The 23,766-nt window shown below is 41.2% G+C and overlaps 1 pseudogene; it reads right to left on the bottom strand.

Annotated features, from left to right (window-relative positions):
- OR2R4P (olfactory receptor family 2 subfamily R member 4, pseudogene) lies at positions 415-1,362 on the bottom strand (annotated as a pseudogene).

Raw genomic sequence — 23,766 nt, forward strand, 5'->3', positions numbered from 1 at the left:
TCTCGCTGAGTGCACAAAATCTTAGACATATAATCAGAGATCCTAGCAAGGAAGTAGCCTTTCTTGGTATAAGTTTTATGCACAGCCCTGATTTCTGGTTTAATCCTCCTTTCAAAATCATTTATGCTGGTATATCGTTCTTTTTCATTTAATTTTCTGTAAGGTGTATACGTCTCTAAATTGCTTCACATTTTTAAGAACAAGTCAGGGACCAAAAGCAGAGTACAGAGATAAAATCACATTACTCTATTACCTCAAAGGATAGCAGTACAGATTGTCCCACCTGCTGCCTTACACATTGCTGCACACAGATGCACATGTACACGCATGTATGCACATGTACCAAGAGACATTTCTCAGGAGGGCACACTCTAGTGCCCACTGTCTGCAGAGCGAGGATCTCTTGTGACAAAATCACATATTAAAGTGTTGACTGAGACCTCTCATCAGAACTCGACTCAGAGCAGCCTTCATCTCCTTGTTCCGCAGACTGTAGATAAGTGGATTCAACATGGGAGTCACCACAGCAAAAAAGAGCACCACCACCTTGTCCTTCTCAGCTGAAGCCGTGGAGCTGGGCTGCATGTAGGTAACCAGGGCCATCCCATAAGACATGGAGACCACAGTGAGGTGGGAGGCACAGGTCCCAAAGGCTTTGAGGCGTCCGCTGGTGGAGTGGATCCGCAGGATGGCAACCACAATGTGAGTGTAGGACAGGGAGACCAGGAAGCAGGGCAGCAGCAGCACCACCACACTGGAGGCCATTATGACCGCCTGGTTGAGGGTGATGTCCACGCAGGCCAACCTGACCAGTGCCAGTGTCTCACAGGACACATGGTTCAGCACGTGGTGCCCACAGGTGGGCAGGCGCATGGTGACCGCTGTCTCCACTGCAGAATTAGCTAGGCCCACAAGCCAAGAGACCAATGCCAGGGCCGCACAGCGCCTTGGGCCCATCACTACCACGTAGTGCAGTGGGTCACAGACCGCCACGTAGCGGTCATAGGCCATTGCTGCCAGTAGCAAGAACTCAGTCCCTGCCAGAGCCAGTGAGAATAAGAGCTGGGTCGCACATCGAGTGAAGGAGATGGTCTTCTTCTCCAGGAGGAAGTGTGCTAGCATCTGGGGGACCCAACTGGAGATGTAGCAGATGTCCAACACTGCTAGGTTGCAGAGGAAGAAGTACATGGGCAGGTGCAGTTGCCTGTCCAGCCCAATCACAAGGACAATGAGCCCGTTACCCAGCAGGGTCAGTAGATATGCAACCCCAAACAGGACAAAGAGTCGAGCCTGAATCTGCCTGTCACTGGAGAGCCCCATGAGGACAAACTCACTCACCCAGGTCAGGTTGTCCTTCCTCATGCAGCAGGTGGGTCAGGCTGTCAGAGGGAGAGACAGAGTCAGGTAGGAGCAAGTGATTCTCTTAGTTTAGAAGTTTGGGATTAAGCCCTGGGCTATCACTGGGCCTGGAATTGGGATACCTCTCCTCAGGTTCCTTACCTAGGGAGAATGTAGTGAAGATGCTGGAGAAAGAGACATTTGGGTTCTCACACTAGACAGTGAGATTCTCAAGGATAAAGTCCTTGATCATCCTTGTATGTCTAGGATTCAACACAGTTACAGTTATAGAGAAGGTAAGCTATCAATGCAGAAGGAAAGATAGGGAAAGAAATTGGTGGAGAAAAGGGAGAAAAAAATGATAGAAAGAAAGAAAAAAGAAAATAAAAGAGAAACAACCCCAAAAACTACAGAAGGAAGGTAGGAAAATGGGAAAAGAGGAAGAACAGTGGAGCCCATGGAGTAAAGAAAAGACTCTTCAGTGGGGGGAGCATGGATAGAGTATTCTAATCAGACAACAGAGACCAAGAGGGGCACCCCATGTTCCTCAGTCTTGCTCTCAAAAAACTAGATTCAATTTTTCTTCATGTTTCTTCTCTGGTCTGGTCTAGGTCAGTGCCTAGAAAGGAATCCTCTCATTTCCTTATTATTGTGCCAATCAATCCAGATGACACATCAATTCTTTAAACCAACGTCAGTTAAGCTCCTGCTTTGTGCAGGGACTGTGCTAGACATCAGACATCTGTCTGTGAACCAAAAAGACAGACTATGAGCCTTGCTTACTTTGTTCTTATAAGGTTATCAGAGACATTTTAATAATTACAAAAAATTGATTAATATATTTGTGCTAAGTGCTATGTAGGAGAAGAACAGGGTTACTAGCTGGCTAATTAAATTTGCAGCTGTAATTAATTAAATACCACTACCACTTCTCAGTAATGTGCAATTTATATAGTAAGTTGTAGGCATATCTTCAGATATTTAAACAAATAATTAACAAAATAATGTAATGAGAGCATTTGTAAGCCAACGATACTCACAAGCTACTAGTGAGGATGAAGTGACTGGAATCTACTGAATCTTCTCAGAGAGAGTGAATTCTCCTTTCTCAGCTAAGATTGTACTGAGTTATCTCCCTTCCAACACGTCGACCAGCCCTCTACAAAAATAGATTTAAAAGCCATCAGTTTTTCTTAATGGAAATGTAATCTCAAGGTGTATTTGCTATGTTAAAATAATTAGTAAATTAATTAACTCATTTATTAAAAATGTATTGAGTATACGAGCCATTACACTTTCGACCAACTTCTAGGAAATTCTGCCTTTCAACATTAGGAATCTGTGTTTAAAAAATCAACAGTGTCTCAGAATCAAATTTAAAAAAATGAAAAATTAGGTCTTGGTAAAATCTGCAAGAATCAAATGAGACAGCCGAACAAAGGACAAATGAAATAACTCATCAGTGTTCAGAAAACCAGAGCAGAACCACAGAATCAAATACAATAGAATTGGAAAGCATTATTCAAGTCAGATGTTCTGGCTGGGAACGCTGGCCTGGGCTTTCATTGGTGAAGGGAGAGAGCAGAGAAGCTGGGTGGAGCAGGCATCTCTTGCCTTCCACTCAGCCCTGGCCCTGAGGTGACCAGAAGCGATCACTGCAGAGACTGCTAAGAATAGAAACTGGCTTTAGGTTCTCAGGGTTGGAGATGGGTCTGAGGGCCAGAGTGCTGTAGCTGGTGGCTGGGCACTACCCCTTGTATCAGCAGAGGAAGTAACTCAGCTCTGATCTACTACTATCTGGAGGCTGCAACAGCATCCAGAATCCTCACCTTTAAAGTGATGATCATGGATCCAGATTCCCTCCAGAAGGACCCTGTTATTATATAAAAATAAAAAATGTGAGAAATTAAAGGAACCATACAGATCATGTATTCCATCAATTTCATTCTACAGATGAAGAAACCAAGGATATTTTTTCCAATAAATTTTTGATGCTGTTTAGATGATAATAAACTATTTTTGTTAATAGATAGCCTCACCCTCTGATTTTGGGATAATTAGAGAATTTCATTCCATTTTGTTTGACTAAGTGAACATGTACTTAGCACTGAGTAGTGCCTCCTCCAGAGGCAGGTGCTGGGATAATAGGGATGAATACAGCCTGGTCTCCCTTTCCAGGAACAGCCTGGAAGGAGGATAGAGAGGGTGAGTCATCACGACCTTATCAGAGGTTTCAGACGAAGCTGGAGTATCAAGTCTGATAACTTGAGACATAGAGCCAGACTATGTAAATAGTCACCCAGATATGCAGATAAAATGAAATAGAAGCAAAGAAACAGCCAGTGCAATTGCTTCTTGAGAAAGTACATGTGATTTAAGGTATACGTAGATTGGTAGTGAGGAGACCTCAGTGTCAACCTGTATCAATAAGCCATCTAGGTACCATCATAAATCTCTGCCTCTTCAAGCCATAGTTTCTTAATCTGTCGAATGAGCAACTGAGGTAAAGAGCAGGATTTCTCCAGCGTTAAAGATCTGCAATAAATGAATATACATAAGCTGTGCTTTACATTAGTATTAAAGGGAAAAATAAATTCTTCATTCTTTGCTCACTGTTGGTGCGCATATCTAGTGGGACTGTAGGCAGTTAGATATGACTGGTTACTGGATTTGGAGACCAAAGCATTCATATCACACATAACTGTTTGGGGAAGAGCCAATTATTGGAACCAAGTTGACCTGAAAACCAGAGGCTAAAGATATGGGGAAGGAGCCATACAAACAAAAATGGAAGACCCACTTGGGTCAAGGCTGAAAGACTTGTAGCATCCGATACATGAGCTTCTTTCCAAAGTCAGTCCCACATCATTCCTAGAGTAGGATGACCCCTAACACTAAATTTTCCACCAGACCAAGAATCAAACCTGTTCCATAGGGATTACGCTTCTAATGATTGAGAATGTTCACTATCCTCTTCTTCAAGAAAAGATGGAGTCTATGTCTATCTTTGGTTCTTATACCAAGCCCAGCCCTTCTTCATTCCTTCTTCTTATTTTCAACATGATGCAGATGCCTTAAGGACAGAAAAAGAGCCTTATTCCTTTGACCTCCACTTTTTACTTCTTTGATTGTAAGTCTGTATATACTCAGCACTTCAGTTTATGCTGTTGACTCGATGACTGTCCAAGACCCAGGACTGTTTTGAATGGCTTGAAAACAGTATGTTGCATCCTCTAGGTCATGGGAAGAATCAAAGAGCCTCTAACTTTAACTTGTAGAAAAACACAATGGAGGATATTCGGGAAGTCCTGGCTGTTCCCAGGGATTTGGGCTCAATCTTCTCACCACCTCCTCTTAACCTTCTCTGTGGGGGACTTACTGAGGCTGAGTGCTCATCTCATGCACAGAACACATTTTGAACGGGGGCAGCACATCTCTCATGAAGTCCTTGAAGCAATTGTCCATCATCTTCCTGGGGATGGAGGTTTTACTTTGTCGGTCTTAGATGATAACTTTTTCAGAACCTAAGAATCCCTAGAGGGCAATTACTTGCTCTTGGTGTGTTCTTTTACCCATTTTCCCTCACCCACCCCCCAGCTACTTCTCTGCAACCAAGCTCCTCGCACTTCTAAGTTCCCTTGATGATAAACCTTCTGAAAAGATTTTATCTCAACTTTTAATTGTCCTTCTACTTCCCAGGCTAGTGAGCCCTTCCCTGACTCTTCAAGGCTATGGCATTGTTGGGGACTTTTGGCAGGAGTCAGGAGTGAGGAATATTTACGCTTCTGACCTATGGAAGGGATTGATATTGTCTTCACAAATAACCAATAAACATTCTATAGGTAAGAGAAATAAGGTGAATTTTACTTGAGCCAGAGTAAGGATTATAACCAGGAAAGCTTCAAAAAGCCTTCTGGAGAAGCATAGTTTTCAGTAGTCTTTTATCTTTTTCATACAAAGTACATACAATGAACATGCCACACATTAAACATATTCATTAAAGTTTCAAAGAGGTTTTCAGTTGCAAATTAGCAGGCCAACATGACCCTGAGGTCTGAGAGGGACTAATCCAGGTGTTACTAATAGGTCATAAGAGAGGAAGCATGCATTCTTATCTTAAGAGAGTGCATTCTTTAATGCTTAAACAGATATAGAATGTATGCTTGATAGGCCATAAGTCAGGCTTTTTCATTCAAGTTGAATCAGTTTTGAAACTGAATAGTTACCCCATATCCCTCAATATGTGAAAATCTCTTGTCAGTGTCAATTAGGAAGGAGAAGAGAAATTACAATCTCAGAGCCTGATCTTCCTAAGGGAAGAAATGAATGCACCTCGCCCCTTTTTCCACACCTGTAGTTTTAGTGAGTAGGGAGTGGCAAGTAGGCTCTGCACTGTAGAAACATCATATCCATAGACTGGAAGCCATTGAGAAGTCCCAAGTTCACAGACATCAAAATATTTCCATAGGCTTCTTAGTGGTCTCCTTCATCACATTTCTGTTGAGTTTTGTTTTCTTTGCATATTTTCATATCACCAGAAGCTTTCCCAGCTTTCTGTAAGCTTATTCTCCCAGTTCTTGATCATCTTCCACGAAGTTTGAATCTCTTCACTGGAAATACTAGAAGGAAGAGAGTAAATAATGAGTCAGGATGGGGTTTTATTCCCAATATTAATCTACCTGTTTTTGGTAATAGAACATGGGTCTTTGGTAAGATGGAAGGGGTGTTGTCAGCAAGGAGCCTACTAGAATTTTATGTAACAATTGGCCAATATCAGCAAGATAAACTATTAATTATCTTGAAGATTTGCCACTTTAATGACAATGGACTGGGGAATTCTAGTTTCACATCATGATGTTTCCTTTGTGCAGGACCTGCAGAATCTCAGTTTCATTTCTGCTCCTTCAAGCATCCAACTAAGCCCAGGACCCAAAAGACCAGAAGCTCTCCCAGCCTCAAAGTCCAACAAAAGCAAAAACTGATGGGACATTCTAACTGAAAGATGGAGCCAAAAGTTAAGAAGAGGGCAGAGGTGAAAAGAAGTCTGAGGGTACCATGAAGGAGAAGAGACAAAGAGTGTGATACCTGACAGGTGGGATGCCTGATGCACATCAAAGGTACACGTGGTGCAAACTGATCTAGGTGACTCAAGGGTAAAGGAAGAGAACTGTTGGGTACCATCTCCCAGACAACATAATGTGTAATCATCTAATAAAAATATTTCCTTGCTGGTAAAACAAAAATATATTTTTCCTATTTTTCCAAACACAAATATTATGTAACTGGATGAAAAAGTAGGTTAGAAAATTGTAGGTTCAGTATGGTCCTAAATGGCAAAAAATAATATACGTACAATTGGATGTATATAAAGAGGGAAATGTAGAAAAAGAACTAGAGGAATGATGAAAAAATGCGCATAGCTTATCTCTGATAATAGGTTTATAGGTATAAACCTAAATAGGTATTTTTATTTTCTTCCTTTTACTTATCTATATTTTGAAAAATGTCCACAGTAAAAATATTTTTTCTAGTATGGATGCAAATGAAAATTTAAAAATCATTGTTGATAGTGAAATATCACATTGAGATAAGGATGCTGGGAAATCAACCCACTGGCTTACCATCCAGCACTGCTGAATGGCCTTTGGGCAACATGCGTGAGTGTTAAGGGGTCGAGGGAAGGTCTAATGAAAATTCTTCCTCAACAAAGCACATATGACTGCCTATTTTGAATCATTTAGCCCATGAAAGGTAGTTCTAGTAATTATCCTATGGTGCTAAGCACTTTGGACTGAGGCCTGGAAAATTGGTGTCTGCTTTGGCTGTGGCATAAGCAGCTCTATGACTCCAGGCATGTCATTTAAACTCTCTGGGTCTCAGGTTTCTCATTTGTGAAACAGAGATTCCGTTAGACCTCTAAGGATCCAGCAGTTCTGGAAGTCACATTTTCCAATGTCGACATTACGGTACTCTCCTTTCATCCTAGATACTGAGGTCTGAGATGGAGTCAGACCATCATAGGTTCCAAACTGTGGTCTGGAGGAGATATGAGTAGTTCTCTCCTTTGAGCCTCATCCACACCAGGAGTTTCACTGACAGAAGCAATACGTTATGCTTCTGTGTTGTTATTGGATCCCCTTGCAGAAATTCACTTCCCGCAGTGTCTGTGCAGACCCAGGCCTGCTACTTGCCTGGGTTTTTCCCCTCACTCCTTTGGAATTGCCCCCCCACCACCCACTTCCCTACCCCTACTCCTCAACCATAATATCCCCTTGCCGTAAGAGTTTCCTATTTCTAGGAATGGTTTAGTCGACTCCCAAGGAACTACTATGTCTGGCTCTCAGTTATGCATCTTCCCCTTTCACTTTTTCCCACTCACTCTTTTTTTTAAACCATACTTAGCTTTTCTCCATCTTTGCCCAATGAAATTTCAAAGGGCACCTTCTAGGAAGCATGTTACCTGGGCTGGTGAACTCAGTACTTGCAGCAACTTCAATAGCCTTAGATTCAACTCATCACAAATTACCTCCTTCCTGAGAGGGTCTGAATAGTGCTCTGCTTCCCACCTCTACAAACTAGAAAAAATTTATATATTATGATGTAATTCCGTACCTCAGTGTTCTCTCTGTGCCTAACCAACTATGTGACTTGGGGGAATCTGCTTATGTGGTGCTGTTGAGTACGAGAAAGAAAGACTTGGCAACTATTAGTTAATGAGCACTAAAGGCTTTATAAGAATCATCTCCTTGAAATTTTTTTTATTTCCTTATTATGTATTAACATTGGGTGGATACTTTTCAGCCCATTTCTGGAAAATAAATCATTTTTTAACAGATTACTAGCACACACTTGAAGTTCAGAACAATCTTTACTTCAAGATCAACTTGCCAATGTAATGGGACAACAAATTTCAATACACTCCTCATGGATGTTCCATGAAAATGTAGCTTCTTTGTTTTCTGTAGTGATCTTATCTTCCTGAGTTTACATACTGATGGGTAATATGGAAAGGGAAAAAAGCAAACAATATAATATACCAATTAAAAAGATGTTTGTCTCCTACAGTACAAACAATCTCTTTTGACTTAAAATGGTCTTTCCAGGTAAATATTTAATTAATTCAGAGTTCAACCTGTGATCAGAATGGTTTATTTCTTTCTCTCCTTTCTCAAGGTGGCTTTTGAGTATAAGAGCAACACTGATAAAATTGGAAACGTGGGACTTGGAATGAGGGTGTAGCATCACTTTTGCTTCATGCTAGTCCTGGTGCTGGTGGCTGCAGTTGGGCGGTCACTCTCAACTGTGCATATAAATAAATGGCTGGTTTCCCTTGAAATGTGGTCCATCAGGGTATAGCCTGTGGCATCTGCTGTTGAAGTCTGTGGCTGAGGGACCCATGGACTGTTTGTTGTCTTGGCTTTGTCAGGGGTGAGTGGCAATCCTTTTGCGGAAACGGTCCCATTGAGGGGTGTTTTGATGTGATTCCCTGAAACACAAACACACACACACACACATTACTTACAAGTACTGACTGTGATTCCTTCTCGGACCCCAACTCAGGAAGTCTATTTTGTAGCCCTTTTTCTCTATCAAATTGATCCTATCCTGGCAGGTTCTCTGGTAGAACTTTCAGCTGCCTTCTGCACCTCCCATTTGAGACCTGCAGGGGCTTGAGGCATACATGTCGTGTTCTAGGAACCAGCAGCATGTCTCAGATTGATTTTTCTGGCACACTCCTCCGCTGCCACTGCTCTGTTGTCCCTCAACCTCCTTGGAGTTTCTGGGCCACCCTGAGTAATGCTCTTTTGCCAGGTCTCTAAATGGGCATCTGGAAAGTATTTCTTCTTTTGGCTATCTTCTCATCTTATCTCTTCTCCATATTCAGGGACTCAGTTCCTTAAGGTATTGTCAGGACACACAGATTTGCCTGTCTACTGCTCTTAGTTTTTCTTCCTCTATTTCCCCTCACATCTGTGCCTCAAGGGTTTACCTTCTGTAGAGAATACAGGGACTTCCCTTCTCATATCCTGAGTACATGTACTCCTAGTTTATCAAAAGCTCAGTGTTCAAATCCAAAGGCTGTGAGTTTGGTTTAGGTGTCTTGGGACAACTAGAAATTTGGAATTAATAAAGACAAAATTATATTGATTTAATATTCCAAAAGTATTATCTGTTATACCTACAACTCTCCATACAGTGTCCATTTTGCATGGGGAATCAGGCATCTCTTCTCTCCTCCCTTCATCTCATCACACCTGCCCCCAGTGGACAGGTTGGGTCTTCATTTTCAACTCCATGAATGTCCATTAAGGAGATTCTTCTAGCTCCTCTCCCTAGGCTGCACGTGCGTCTCAATCCTGACCTAGCATTCAGCTTCATCTTCTTAGCCTTTTTCCTAGGTAACCAATCATTCTGTTCCATTGCATTCTTCCAGGGATGGAACTCACTGAGGCTGTGGATCTAGTGGGTAGAGGAGGAAATGAAGGAATGCAGGCACAACTGTTCTGACCATGAAACAAAGTAGCTACATGATAATCATACTCATCACTAAATACAATGCATGTGAAACATTTTGCTAAAAGAGATATTTTTATTTCTTTTGAGAGGTCCTTCTCAGCTAGAGGCCCTAGCTTGATGTGGCCTTGGCCTTAAAAGGGATCTGACCCCGAATAGCCAAAGGAATCCTGAGAAAAAGAACAAAGCTGGAGGTATCACACTCCCTGATTTCAAAATATATTACAAAGCTATAGTAACCAAAACGGCATGGTACTGGCACAAAAACAGACACACAGATCAATGGAACAGAATCGAGAGCCCAGAAATAAACCCACACATTTATGGATGGCTAATATTCGACAAGGGAGCCAAAAGCATACAATGGAGAAGGAGAGTCTCTTCAATAAATAGTGTTGGGAAAACTGAACAGCCAAATGCAAAGGAATGAAAGTAGACAATTATCTTACACCATGCACAAAAATCAACTCAAAATGGATTAAAGATTTGAGTATAAGACCCAAAACCATGAAACTTCTAGAAGAAAACATAGGCAGTATGCTCTTTGACATTGGTCTTAGCAGCATATTTTCAAGTACCATGTCTGACCAGGCAAGGGAAACAAAAGAAAAAATGAACAAATGAGACTACATCAAACTAAAAATCTTCTGCACAGCAAAGGAAACCATCAACAAAACGAAAAGACAACCTAACAATTGGGAGAAGATATTTGAAACCATGTATCAGATAAGGAGTTAATATTCAAAATATACAAAGAACTCATATGTCTCAAAAACAAAAAAACCAACAACCCAGTTAAAAAATGGGCAAAAGATCTGAACAGAATTTTCTCCAAAAAAGATAAACGGGTGACCAACAGGCACATGAAGAGATGTTCAACATCATTAGTTATCAAGGATATGTAAATCAAAACTACAATGAGATATCACCTCACTCCAGTCAGAATGGCTATAATTAACAAGACAGGAAACAACAAGTGTTAGAGAGGATGTGGAGAGAAGGGAACCCTCGTACACTGCTGGTGGGAGTGCAAACTGGTGCAGCCACTATGGAAAGCAGTATGGAGTATCCTCAGAAAATTAAGAATAGATCTCCCATATGATCCAGCTATTCCATTACTGGGTATTTATCCAAAGAACTTGAGAACACAAATGCATAAACATACATGCTCCCCTATGTTCACTGCAGCATTATTCACAATAGCCGAGACTTGGAAGCAACCTAGGTCCCCATCAAGGAACAAATGGATAAAGAAGATGTGGTATATATAGATAATGGAATACTACTCAGCCATAAGAAATGATGAAATCCAGCCATTTGTGACAACATGGTTGGAGCTTGAGGGTATTATGCTAAGTGAAATAAATCAGAGGGAGAAAGTCAAATATCATATGATCTCACTCATAAGTAGAAGATAAAAACAACGACAAACAAACATATAGCAACAGAGATTGGATTGGTGGTCACCACAGGGGAAGAGGGGAGGGAGGAGGGCAAAAGGAGGGATTGGGCACACATGTGTGCTGACGGACTATAATTAGTTTTTGGGTGGTGAACATAATGTAATCTACACAGAATTCGAAATTTATTACGATGTACATGTCAAAGCTGGAAAATGTTATTATCCAATTTTAGTGCAAGAAAAGTAAAAATTTTAGAAAAAAGACTTTTTAGACTTGATAATAGAACCAATGAGCTCTTCAGAGCTTAAAAATTAAAGACATCCAGTACCTGCTCCAGGTACTGTATTCCTTAAGTTCATTTTAATTATCATACAATTTACTTTGTGGAATAAAAATTGGATAAAAAATAAAAGTTATATTTTTTAAAAAGGTAATAAATTATTAAAACTTAAAAAAAGGAGTCTGAGTATGTGTCATGTCTTAGGGAATGAGGAGAGGAAAAAACACTATTCTGTCAAATTCAGAACAATCTGTAAGGTAGGCACAGACTTAGGCAGAGCTAGACAATTGGTAAAGAATCAGCTGAAATGAAAATCGAGATAAGTCTGATGTCAAACCTTATGCTCTTTTCACTAGACCGTGCTGCCTCCACTGTTCTTTCCTTTCTGAAGTGAAACGGTTGCACTAAAGAATGCAGAGGTCTCTTTATGCTCTGACATTCTGAAATTCTCTCCATAGAAGTTAGCAGGAGGGGAAGCAGTGTCTTTCTGCTTCAGGATCTTTTCCATACCCCAATTAAGAAAACTATGTCCCTTAAAACCTGATAGCAGCAGAGAAAAGAGGTCTGGCTAGAGGTTTCTTGGTCTTCTTAGGTGCAGTTGATTTCTTGTCCTTTAGGAGCTGACTTACTTTTTGCTCTATAGTTTCTGGCTCACTCCCAGGACTAAACATATGCCTCAGTTTTGCTCCAACATTTTGTATCCTGTGGTAGGCTAAATAATGCCCCCCACACATATGTCCACATCCTAATCATGGAACTCATGAATTTTACCTTATATAACAAGAGGGATTTTGCTGAAACGATTAAATTAAGGATTTTGGGATGGGGAGATTATCCTGGATGATCCAAGTGGGCCCAATGTAGTAGTCACAAGGGTCCCTATAAGAGGGAGGCAGAAAGATGAGAGTCAGAAAAAGGAGATGTGATGACAGAAGCAAGAGTTTGGAGTGATGTGAGGAAGGACTCACAAGCCAAGGAATGCAGGTGACCACTGAAAACTAGGAAGGGCAAGAAAAAGTGTTCTCCCCTGAAGACTCCAGAAGGAATAAGGTCTAGTAAAATTGATTTTGGGCTTTTGACCTCCAGAACTGTAAGAGAATAAATGTATTGTTTCAAGCCAATGAATCTGTGGTAATTTGTTACAGCATCAATAGGACACAGATATAGATCCTAATCTCTTCCCTTACTCTCCACCCCAGTTTCCCCCAACATTAATTCACAATTAATGATGCTCTTGCCATGTTCTCCGTGTCTCACCTTGTCTTGCATCTGACTTCCTTCTGTCTCTTCATCTCTATCCTTCAGCCCATGGACTCTGTTTTCGGAATTGCCTGATCATCAGCTTTCACAGTGGATAATGCAAACGTAAAACCCTGCCTTCCTAAGGATAAGTGATTCCTTTGTCAGCTTTGAGTTCCATGATGAGGGACACCTCTTGCCAGCTCACTTTAGAGAGACCTCCATGTGGTGAGTGTGGGGTATCTGTGCTGAACCTCTTGACTCTCTTGGCCCTGACCTGCGCTGTCTCAGGACAAAATTCATAACAGCCGATGACTTACTGACCATCCAGATCAGAGAGGCTTACCATTCCATGATAGCTACTTAGATATCTGTCACTGAATACAGGGATATCTTCACTCCTAACTGCTCCCTCTTGTTTCTCCAAAGGCTCTGAAACTTGCATAAAAGGCTAACAAAATGGATTCTGTCTCAGTTCTGTCTTTTTGTCTTTGCGTGGTAAGTAGCTGATCAATGCCTCATACCATGTCTTCCAACGTTAAAACCTTGCTCACTTTTGTAGAGTTAGAAGAAGGTTTCCAAAATTGATTGAATTTGCAAAAAAATCTGGCCCCATTCTCCCAGCCCAGTATGAAAGAGTTGAAACTGAAGAGTTGAAACTGAAGGAATGGGAAGATATTGGAAAAGAGAAATTTTTGGAGAGAATGGATATCCTTTGGTGTTTTCCTTCCTTTGTCTCCATGCAGAGGGATGAGAGGATTTCCCCTCCACCTGAAGCCATTCATTCTCTTTTACCAGTAGATAAATAAGCACCCTTTGAAGATCAGATAGCCTAAGGACTGGTGAGAGGAGCTGTGGATAGAGAAGTTTGAGAAGGCAAAAAGGAGAGAAGGAAGAGGACTACATAGGTAGTCAATGGCATCTCTCCTGAGGGGGCAGCAGAGATGCTCAAGGATTTCTTGCAGGCCAAAGGTAGGCCTCATGGAAGTAAGCTGGTCAGGTGACATTTTGCTCTCTCCCAAGGGACTATATGGAGGGGAAATTTGACCCTAACAGAGTGGGTGGACCCTCAGATCCCAAGGATTGAGGGAGCAATTGTATGTCGTCAGAAGAAAGGAGGGAAGTGGCAACAGGTGAGGGTGAAGCAGAAGTGTTGCCCACATCAAGGGAGCTGCAATGAGCCCAGTTGGAGAATCTCCAAGGAAACCATGAAGGTGTTTCTGAGTCCAGTCAACCAGCCTTGGGAATCTGCTCCCTAAGGGCACCATTGCAGTCAATAAGGACGTCTCTAATCCTTACCTGTGTCTTTCCCCTGCTCCAACCCAGGAAAAGCCAGCAGCAGTCTAGTGGATGCTAGACAGGGAAAGGAGGTGAGGAAGAGGAAGGAGAGAGAAGAACAAAGAAGCCAACTCTTCTAATTCAAGTTTCTTGGGTGAAGGTGAGGAGAGGCCTCAACTTACAAGAAGGTTCAGAAATTTTAGTTTACACTAAACTGGCTATTTTTAACACTGAAATGAGAATGTTTTGGAGACTGAAAGTGACTGTAAACCCAAATATTTTCCATGAAAACCAGGACATTGTGCTACAAGTCATGGGTTTAGTCCATGGGTAGAGAAAGGACTATCCCCACAGTGCAGGTTTAAGGGTCAGAAGGAATAAAGTTATTTTCTGCTGATTCCCTGAGAAGTCAACATGTTCAATAAGCCAGTTCCTCTTAGTTTCTGGAACACAACAGATCGGAGATGTGGTGGTCAGGAGCCTGGGAATCCCATCCTGGCTGTGACATTCTCACCAGACTCTCAAAGCTTCTTCAGTGTCACATGCACTCCGTGTAGCAGAGGAGGTTTTCTCTACTCAGCTGGAGGCAGCAGATCCTAGTGGCTAAGGGTGTGGGTTCCAAATTCTGAATGCCCGTGTCTGAATCTGGTCTCCCCATTGATGCATTTATGACATTGGGCAAGTGAAAGTCTCAACTGCCTCAGTTTCTTCACATGTAAAATAGGGAGCATGACAATATCTGTCTCATGAGGCTCTGTGAGGATGAAATGAAATCATCCATGTAAAGCACTCAGCACAGTGTCCAGTCTGTGGTAAACCCTCTAGGAATGGTAGGTATTTTTATGTTTGAAATATTTTCAACACTTTAGAAGAAAACTGCTAGTCAAATCAATGCTATAAATAGAAACTAATTTTTCCCCTCACACATTTAACTTCTCTTCTGTTGAGCTGTGTAAACTCAAAATTTTCTGATTTTTCTCTTTTGCAAATTGCAAGCTGTTCCACCAACTCTCTGCATCAAATTAAAGTGTTTTATGCCATCCTTGGGATTTTGTGAGACATGTTTTGGAAGTACTCTTTTAGAAGCTTCACTGGTTGGAGTTACTCCTGAAGCTCTGGATTCAACGTAGAATGCTCCAGAGCTCTCAGCGTGTGGAGCTGTAGAGGGCAGCTAGGGGCCATCCCGAAGGACACAGAGAGGGAGAGGATAGATTCCAGGCTAGGAAGCTTTCTTCTGACCAGATGGGTGGGCATGGGGACGCTGAAGTCTGAGGGTAGATCAAAAAAGAATATGAGCATGAAGGCTGAGAATAGTTATCCAAGAGCAAATCTGGATCCTGGAGCTATTCACAGTGGCAACAAGAACGCTTCTCATCTTGCTTCTGTTTCTGTTAGTAGTGAGCTTACTGTCAATGTCTTGAAGACATGGTGGAGCAGGAGGGGTACTACCCTGAGAAGCTGCCTCACGGACTTCCTCCCTCTCTCCATCTATCTCCAAGTCCAGTGAAAAAAAGCCTAAGAAATTTCCCAGCTCTCTTAAGAAAGATGACTTTCAAGCTCTTATCTTGCTAGAAAGGTGTTCCATTCTCCTTATTCTAAAAAATGAAAAAGTCCTCCCATTTGTATCATGCTTAATTCCTTTCTAGGAATTTCATAGACACTATCTCATTTGAGGAAGGAGAAAATTGAGGCTGAGCCAGGCCACACAAGGTTTGCCCAACGCCAAGTATTTCCAGTCTGACTCCACGGGCTCTGACTCTGAGGCTTATACTAGCTTGGCTCTTTTACTTTTAAGAATTCTAGTGGAACTAGTAGTATAATCATTATTAATATCATCACAAACATGATTTTAGAATTCTACTCCACCGGTTTGACTGGCATTCAGATCAGTGAGTGATTTCAGAGGCTTCAGCTTGTGAAAGAGTAGTTTATTTAGAGAATTAGAAGATACGTATTTCAAACATCCTTGAAAAACAATTTTAAGATACCTAGGTTGTCCAAATATTTACTCTCAAGTTCTAAGGTAAACAATGTAACTGTTTGTTAAATACTACTAAAGCTAGCATATTATTTTTAAAAGCCAAGTTTATAATAGGTTATATTTTTATGATCTGTATGTACCTTTTATGGTTGAGACCCTTGCATTAAAAATAGGTATTGCTTATGCACATCTTATAAGGCAGCTAAGTGGGTCACTGGAGGGAGTAAGGAAGAGCATATAGTCAGGAGGCCTCCTCCTCCCATTATGAGATGAAGAAGGTACAGTTGCCCATTGTCAGGAGGATCACAGAAATCTTAATTCTCCACCATGTAGGACTGGAATTTCAGAAGCTTGAGGAAAAGACTTAAGTCACTAATAGAAAAGCTGAACTGTTACCTACATTGCAAATTTCTTGAAGAAACGTGGTCACCAAAAGGGCTACAACAATATTACTCCTGTAAGTGGACCTCGCAGGAAACTGTCTCATAAGCAGAGAAATTTCACTGAAGATTTATTATGCATCTTCCTTGTTTACTTCACCTTTCCTTATCTAGTCTGGATGACCCAGTTCTGCTTCTCTCCCTTCTAACCTGCTTGTCCTGTTACCTACCTAGCGTGGGGAAGTATTCACTGACTGGGAACTGCTAATATTTCATAATCTAGCCACCTTCCCCTACTTCAGGGAGAAGAACCTGTGCAATCAGAGTAATTGGAACTTCCCTGTCTTAAAGAGGTGTACATGCTCCAGTTCAAGGCATGGGAGACAATAGCAGCAAGTAATGTATGAGCTATCTGAGGAGTGTGTGAAGATGCCAATCTGGAACCCAAGTAGAAGGATTACATTTAAGCAGGAGGAGGGCAGCTTTTTCTGCTGTGAAGGGCTGGAGTTGTTGATACACAAGGCAGAGGTTGTCAACCTTGGCTGCACCTCAGAATCACCTAAGAGGAGCTTTTACAATTTCCCATGCCCCACCTTCACCAAGACCATTAAGTCTGACTCTTTCGAGGTTGGGTGCAGATATTAGCATTTTTAAAGGACTTCAGGTGATACCAGTGTGCAGCCGAGTGAAGGACCCACTGAAACAGATGCATTGATGGGCAGAGGATCATATGTAACTGAGTTTGGATCTCATGAAGCTCCAGTGCCACTGACAGAGTTGTGAGATTTTCTTCAGCAGTTCCAAGCACTGAGAAATTTGTATTTGAGAAGTTACACACACTGTCTTAGGTATCATTTTTAGAGTTGTGTTTGTATTAATCATGTCTTTTATTTTCTATACTTTATGATGTTTTGACATCTTGGGGGTCTTGCTGGTTGGGGAGAGGCTGCCCTTCCAGAGCTAGCTAATTTCTAGAGATATCAAACTAACTTCCTTCTGAGCACACCTTTCCTTTCCTATGCAAACCTAACCAACCAACCAATCCAATGTCCATATCCCAATCAGCTCCTTAACTCTTAGGCAGCAAGCCAACAGTTGCCTTGCCCTCCCCTGCATCAGTTCAACTAGACTGGAAGCTAGAAACCACTCCTTTATCCCAGAGCCCACAAATTATTCAAACTATGTAAGCATATGCTTACTCAAGCTTTCCTACCCTGCCTGGCCCATCCTTCCCACAGAAACCACAATAAAGACTGAGGGTCATGCTCTCTCCTCTCTCTTTCTGCTTCAAGACTGACCCAGTGCTTCCCCATGGGCCTTCATGGTATGGTGTGACCCCTTCTCTTGGGAACTGGAACTAACAAACTCTTCTTTCAAAGGCGGTTGTCTCTGTGTCTGTCACCTTACCATACCTGATGAAAACAAATCCCAGGTACAAATCTTGAAACAGTGTTAAAGATTTCAGCACTTAAAATGAAAGCCAATGTTACTTCCCACTCTGGAAGGTGGTCAAATACTTGAGTTGGTTCTCCACATGTTTTCAGTACTGACTGGTTCTGGCAGTCATTGCATGATTTCTGGCTGGTCAGCATTTCTGGATGAGGGCTTTGTTGTTGGGTTCCCAGGCCTTCATACGGGCTTTGCTGAGGGTTGCACTGGTGAGTATGATGTTCTTGGGGTGGATCAGACATTTTTAAAATCATCTCTGACTCTAGTGTCATATTATTCTAGAAATAGTAGTATCATTGGGCACAGTTTATCACTCCATCCTTGAAACTCTCTTTCTTTGGTGTCCATGACACCAGGCTCTCTTAGATTCTATTCTCCTTTTTTGATTACTCTTTTTAGAAAACTCCTCTGTGCATTCCTCTTCCTCCGCCTAGCCTTTATTTTTAGTTTGAAAGCATTTATTGAATAAACAACAGATACGTGTATGTAAAGAAAGTATTCAATGAGACTAAAGGTATGTCCAAACTTTGTCTGCTAGTTCCTCAGATTCTTTATTTGATTATAAGTGTGTGTGTGACATATATCATATACAAGCACACACAACATGCACATGCACAGATTATATTCTATTTTTTATATATAAATGCTATCGTGTCATAACATTGATTTCTTCACTCATTGTTTCAACAATTTACTGAGCAGCTACTACATACAAGACACAATTTGAGTAATTTGGACAGTTTTCATTGAGCTTATATTATATAGGGAGGAACAGGCAATTAAAAAGAGCATCATATAATTTATAATAATGAGAGATGATTAGGAATTACAGCATGGTAAAGTGAGAGAGTGCAGAGAGGTGACGTATGTAGGGTGACTGTTGAAGGCTTCTATGAGGAGTCACTATTTCAGTTGAGACAGCAGCTGAATGACAAGGAGCCAAGCTGTGAAGATCACTGGGAAGAATAGACTGTTATTGACTCTAATATTAATGTTTTAAAGCTTTTTTATTTTGAAATAGCTATAAACTGACAGGAAGTTGTAAAAGTAGCCCAGAGTCCTATGTCCCCTTCAGCCAGCTTCCCCAGTGGTGACATGTTATTTGGCTGTAGGACAATACCAAAACTGGGAAAGTGACATCTGTACATTAATGTTAACAAATCTTCAGACTTTATTCAGTTTGCACTAATCTTTTTACCTGCATTCATGTGTGTGAGTGTTTCGATGCAGTTTTCTCCCATACATAGATTTGTGCAACTACAATCAAGACACAGAAATGTTCCATCATCACAAAAGAACTCCTTTATGCTATCCCTTTGCATCTGGACCCAGCCACCACCTTATCCTTCATGTTTGTTTCTGTTTTTTTACTTTTATGGTAGTGGCTTTTGCCATGCAGAATTTTTGCTGGATTTATCCAAAAGAAATTTTAATAACTTCTGGGATTTTATCCCATAGTTAGAAGGCCTTCTTCACTTTGATATCACTTTCAAAAAACTTCCTTTTGCTTTCTTCTAGTACTTTTATGTTTTCATTTCTATACTGAAATATTTGAACCTTATGAAATTTATTCTGATATAAGGTGTCATGTATGGGTAAATTTTATTCTTTTCCAGATTATTAGCTTGTTGCCTTGACGCTATTTATTGAATAATTATTTTTCTCCACTGATATAAAATGCTACTTTTTATCATTAGTGAATTCCTGTGTATATATATGTACGTATCCAGATTTTCTATTCTGTTTAGCTGCTTTGGTGTGAGCATGTGCCACTACCACTGCATTTTAACTACTTTAGGTTTGTGATGTTTGAATAACCAGTATAATAGTCCTATTTCATGAATCTTCTTTTTCAGAAATTTCCTGTTATTATTTTTGGAACAATCTTGCTTGGTTCCAAACAAAAATCTGCTCCCCTTTTTTTAATTAAGTTAGATCCTATTAACTATGTAATTTAACACAAGGAGACGTATATATCCATGATATTGAGTCTTCCTACTTAAGGATATGGGATACCGGTCCATTTGTTCATGATTTCTCTTATTATTTTCAGCAGTGTTTTAATTTGTCAAAAAAGAGATTGTCTACATTATTGTAAGGTGTATTCCTAGGTACACTGAGCCCTTTATGCGTTAGTTTCCTGGTTCATTAAATGTGCTAAGTGTGACAACCTCTTAGTAACTGCAAAGGTTGAGACAGGTAATGTCAATGCATGATACGCACAGAGTACTCAACATGGCTTTTTAAAAGTAATTATAATAATGCAGCATTAAATATTATTTTTCTTAATTATTTTCTGTATCTGCATCAGTATGAAAAGAGTAGAGAAATCAGAGTATGACAAAGACTTTTTTAGCCACCAGGAAAGGCCAGTTATTCTGTTTTTTTCTCTGTCTCTTCTTTTTTCCATTTTTTCCAATTTTTCAATTGCCAAATATGCTATGTGTAGCTGAGATAAATAAAGCCCACTTGTGGTGGATAACAAATCACTGAAAAGGGATTCAGATGCTGAAGTACCTGGAGTTCACTAGCCCCTCCTTAGATGGCATGACTCCAAGAGAATAATTCACTTAAGTAGTCTTTTGACGTCAGCTAAGGGAGGTGAGAAAAGAGCAAAAAGGTTTTTTTGTCTTTGAAGATATAAAGGAGAAAGGAGGAAATTCTGATAGGAATATGAAGAGAGTTACTAGGGATTACCTAGCTGTTATCTTTACACTTTATTTTTCTATTATGTTTTGTAAGGTTGCTATACTGAGCTGTTATATTGAGGGAAGAAATGAAAAGACTGAGAAAATGTATTAGAAATTAGATTAGATCAATCAGATAACAGATTGATTGATGGACCCTTGAACACGTGCTACACATTCCACTGCCTTATTCTGGCAGCGTTTCCCAGTGCTAAGTCCAGTTGTACGGTGCCAGGAAAGCTGATCTAAAACCCTCGTTTATCAACCATGGCAAATATTGCAGCTCACTATTAAAAGTTTCATACACATTAATACAAACCAATATATAAATCAGGACGTGTCAACTTATTGAAGGGGCCATAGGCTGCTTGAGAATTTATTCAGTTAACAAATACTCTGAGTGGTTCCATGCAGACAGCGCCCTGTGCTGGGGTAAAGTGGTGAGCATCGCAGACAGTTTCTTCCCCCATGGAGCTGACAGTCTTGCGAGGAAGAGTCAGGGATAACTTGTCTTGTCATACAAACAAGCACATCTTTACAAACTGAGAAAGTGCTCTGAGGGAAAGCACAATGGCCTGTGAGTGTGTAACAGGAGGACACAGCAGAGATTGGGGATAGGGTGCATCTCACATGGGTTCCCTCAGGACATGGTAAAACTGGATGAGATACCATTTGAACACATGATTCCAGGGAGCTCATAGACCCTGAAACTTGTCAATGAACTCCAGGCTAAGGACCCCTGACCCCGGTGGTAATTCTGGTCATGTGATTGTGTGAAGCAAAGAATACTGCCAAGGGGGATTATGTTCTGGAAAGAAGAGCTTGGATTGTGGCCTCCTGGAGAGCCAGGGAGGTCTTACCCTCAGGGATCCTCTACCATGTGAGTGCCCAGATGTGTTCACAATGGCTGCAGAGCACTGTGCCCTCACACCCATTTTCTCCCTCCCTTGTCTCTGAGTGATTCTAGAAATACTCTCCTAATTTAGTTCCTGCCTTGGATCCTGAAGTTTGCTCTCCTGACCTTCATGCGTTGACTTTTCTCCATGAAAAAAATAAAAAAAGATTTGAAATCTTCCCAGGTTAGTGCCTTGATGAGACTCAGACTCGTTTTGTGAGTCAATATTAGAAAAGCAAACTCCAAACCCTCCCTGACCATATGGGGCCCATCTCAGCAGAGGGTGGTCCCATGACATGTGGCACAAGATCAGACAAACATGGCTGCTCTCAGAGGAGACCTTATAGACAACACCCAGGAAGCTCTGTTTATCTCACTCAGTCTTCAGAGTGTTCCTCAGATGGCCTGGTTATCCTCGCATTTAAAGTAGAGAAAAAGGAAAACAGAAGACACTTTATCCATAGTTACACTCTTTGTTCAATTCTCAGCTTCCAGATCTGCTCATTCATTTTTACCTCTGACATTTCCTGATGTTTTAGATAACGTCTGGTCTATATCCTCTGGCTTCCCAACCCTTTTGCTCTTTGAACCCTCCCTTGAACTCTACCTGGTCTATGAAGGCTGATCTAACTAGAGGACATGGAATTATAGTTGATTCACTTACTCCCTCTAGGGAAGCATGAAACAGAGAGTTTCTTGGACAAAAAGAAGGAAAAAGTTGTGTTATTTATTTTTGTCTCAGTCAGTCTATCAGGCCTGGTGCAGAGGAAGAGGACAGCTTCTAGAAGACCACGTTCAATGTGTTTTCCCCACATCAAAAACTCAACTGTCTTGCCATTGCCTCTACTGTATATTCCTTGGCCCTGTTTTCAAGCCTTGCTAGGCACATCCCTTCTTTCCAGCCTTGCCTCCTCCTCATGATGCCTCAGAATGAAACCTTTGCTCTAACCAAACTTGTTTGCTCACTTGGTCCCACATAGACCTTATTTTTCCACATTCACACCTGGCTTATATCATTCCCCCCCCATCAGGAATGAACCTAGCTCTCTCTCCTCCGTCATCTATCCAAATTCTACCATTTTCTGATGCCTCATTTAACTTTTTCCTTTCCCTTTAATTCCTTTGCAAACCACCTGGATTTGTCCCCTTCATGAGGGAATTTCAAGAATTCCATGGAGTTTTTAATCTCTATCTCATATTTGACAATTCACCAAATATTGCCTCATCATTCTTTTTGTATGGTTGGATTATGTTGCTTATCTCTTATCTTTTCAAATAATCCCCCGGTTGTGGGGAAGGATCCTGCATTAGACTTGGTGTGTCTCCTGCAGCACCTGGCACAGTGTATTGCACACAGTGGAGCTTCACAGGAATCTGTTTACTGATTGATATTCTTTTCGAAACCCACATAGTGTCCCAGGCCCCGTGAGGCTGTCTGCACTTAGGAGGAGAGAGCTGGGATGGCAACTGTGGTGACAAAGAGTGTCAGGCTGGGCACAGAGGAAGTGTTCATTAAATGTGTGATTTGATTGATAGACAGAAGTTGGTGAAATTGACAGTAAGGACAATGATGAAATCGATCACGGGAATTATGTTGATGTTCAATCAGTCAACAAATCTTTAACATTTCTGATTGGTAGAAACTGCTTTTGAATCTTGTTGGGAAAATGCTAGTGCTACCAAGAAGATTCTAGAGCTTAAGTCGTTATTTACTTATCTGTGCCTTCAAAAACAAAGATGCATCTTTCTAAAATGTACACACACAATGCACAGTTGCACAAACACTTTATACCTTAGTACAAGCTTATTCATCTTTAGAGCAAGGCCTCCTCTTTCTGCTTCTAAGTTCTTGTGCATCTCTCTCTTTCTACAGCTCTGATCCCACCCAGCATTCAGCTCAGGACAGCAGCAACACCGCTACGCTGGAGCTCACCATGACAACGTGGTGTATGTGTGACATCCACACAGGCCACATGGTTCAGTATGTGGTGCCCACAGTTGGGCAGGAACATGGTGACCACTGTTTCTGCTATAGAATTAGCCACACACACAAACCAAGAGACTGTCAGGGGCCCAACATGGCCACGTAGGGCAGGGGATCACAGACGGCCACCTACTGGTCATAGACTGTCTGGGCATGAGCAAAGGACTTTAGGTGAGCCTGCACAGACTTGTATTTTTCTCCAGCAGACCCTGAACTTCTACAAGTCCTGGATGTTTTCTGATTTTTCCTTTTATACAAATATTCCTAATGAGTGTTTCATAATAAATTTATGTTGGGCATATAAATAAAGAAAGCTTAAAGTATTGGTCTTGAGGATT

Source organism: Equus caballus, chromosome 4 (assembly GCF_041296265.1).
Source record: "Equus caballus isolate H_3958 breed thoroughbred chromosome 4, TB-T2T, whole genome shotgun sequence".
NCBI lineage: Eukaryota > Metazoa > Chordata > Mammalia > Perissodactyla > Equidae > Equus > Equus caballus.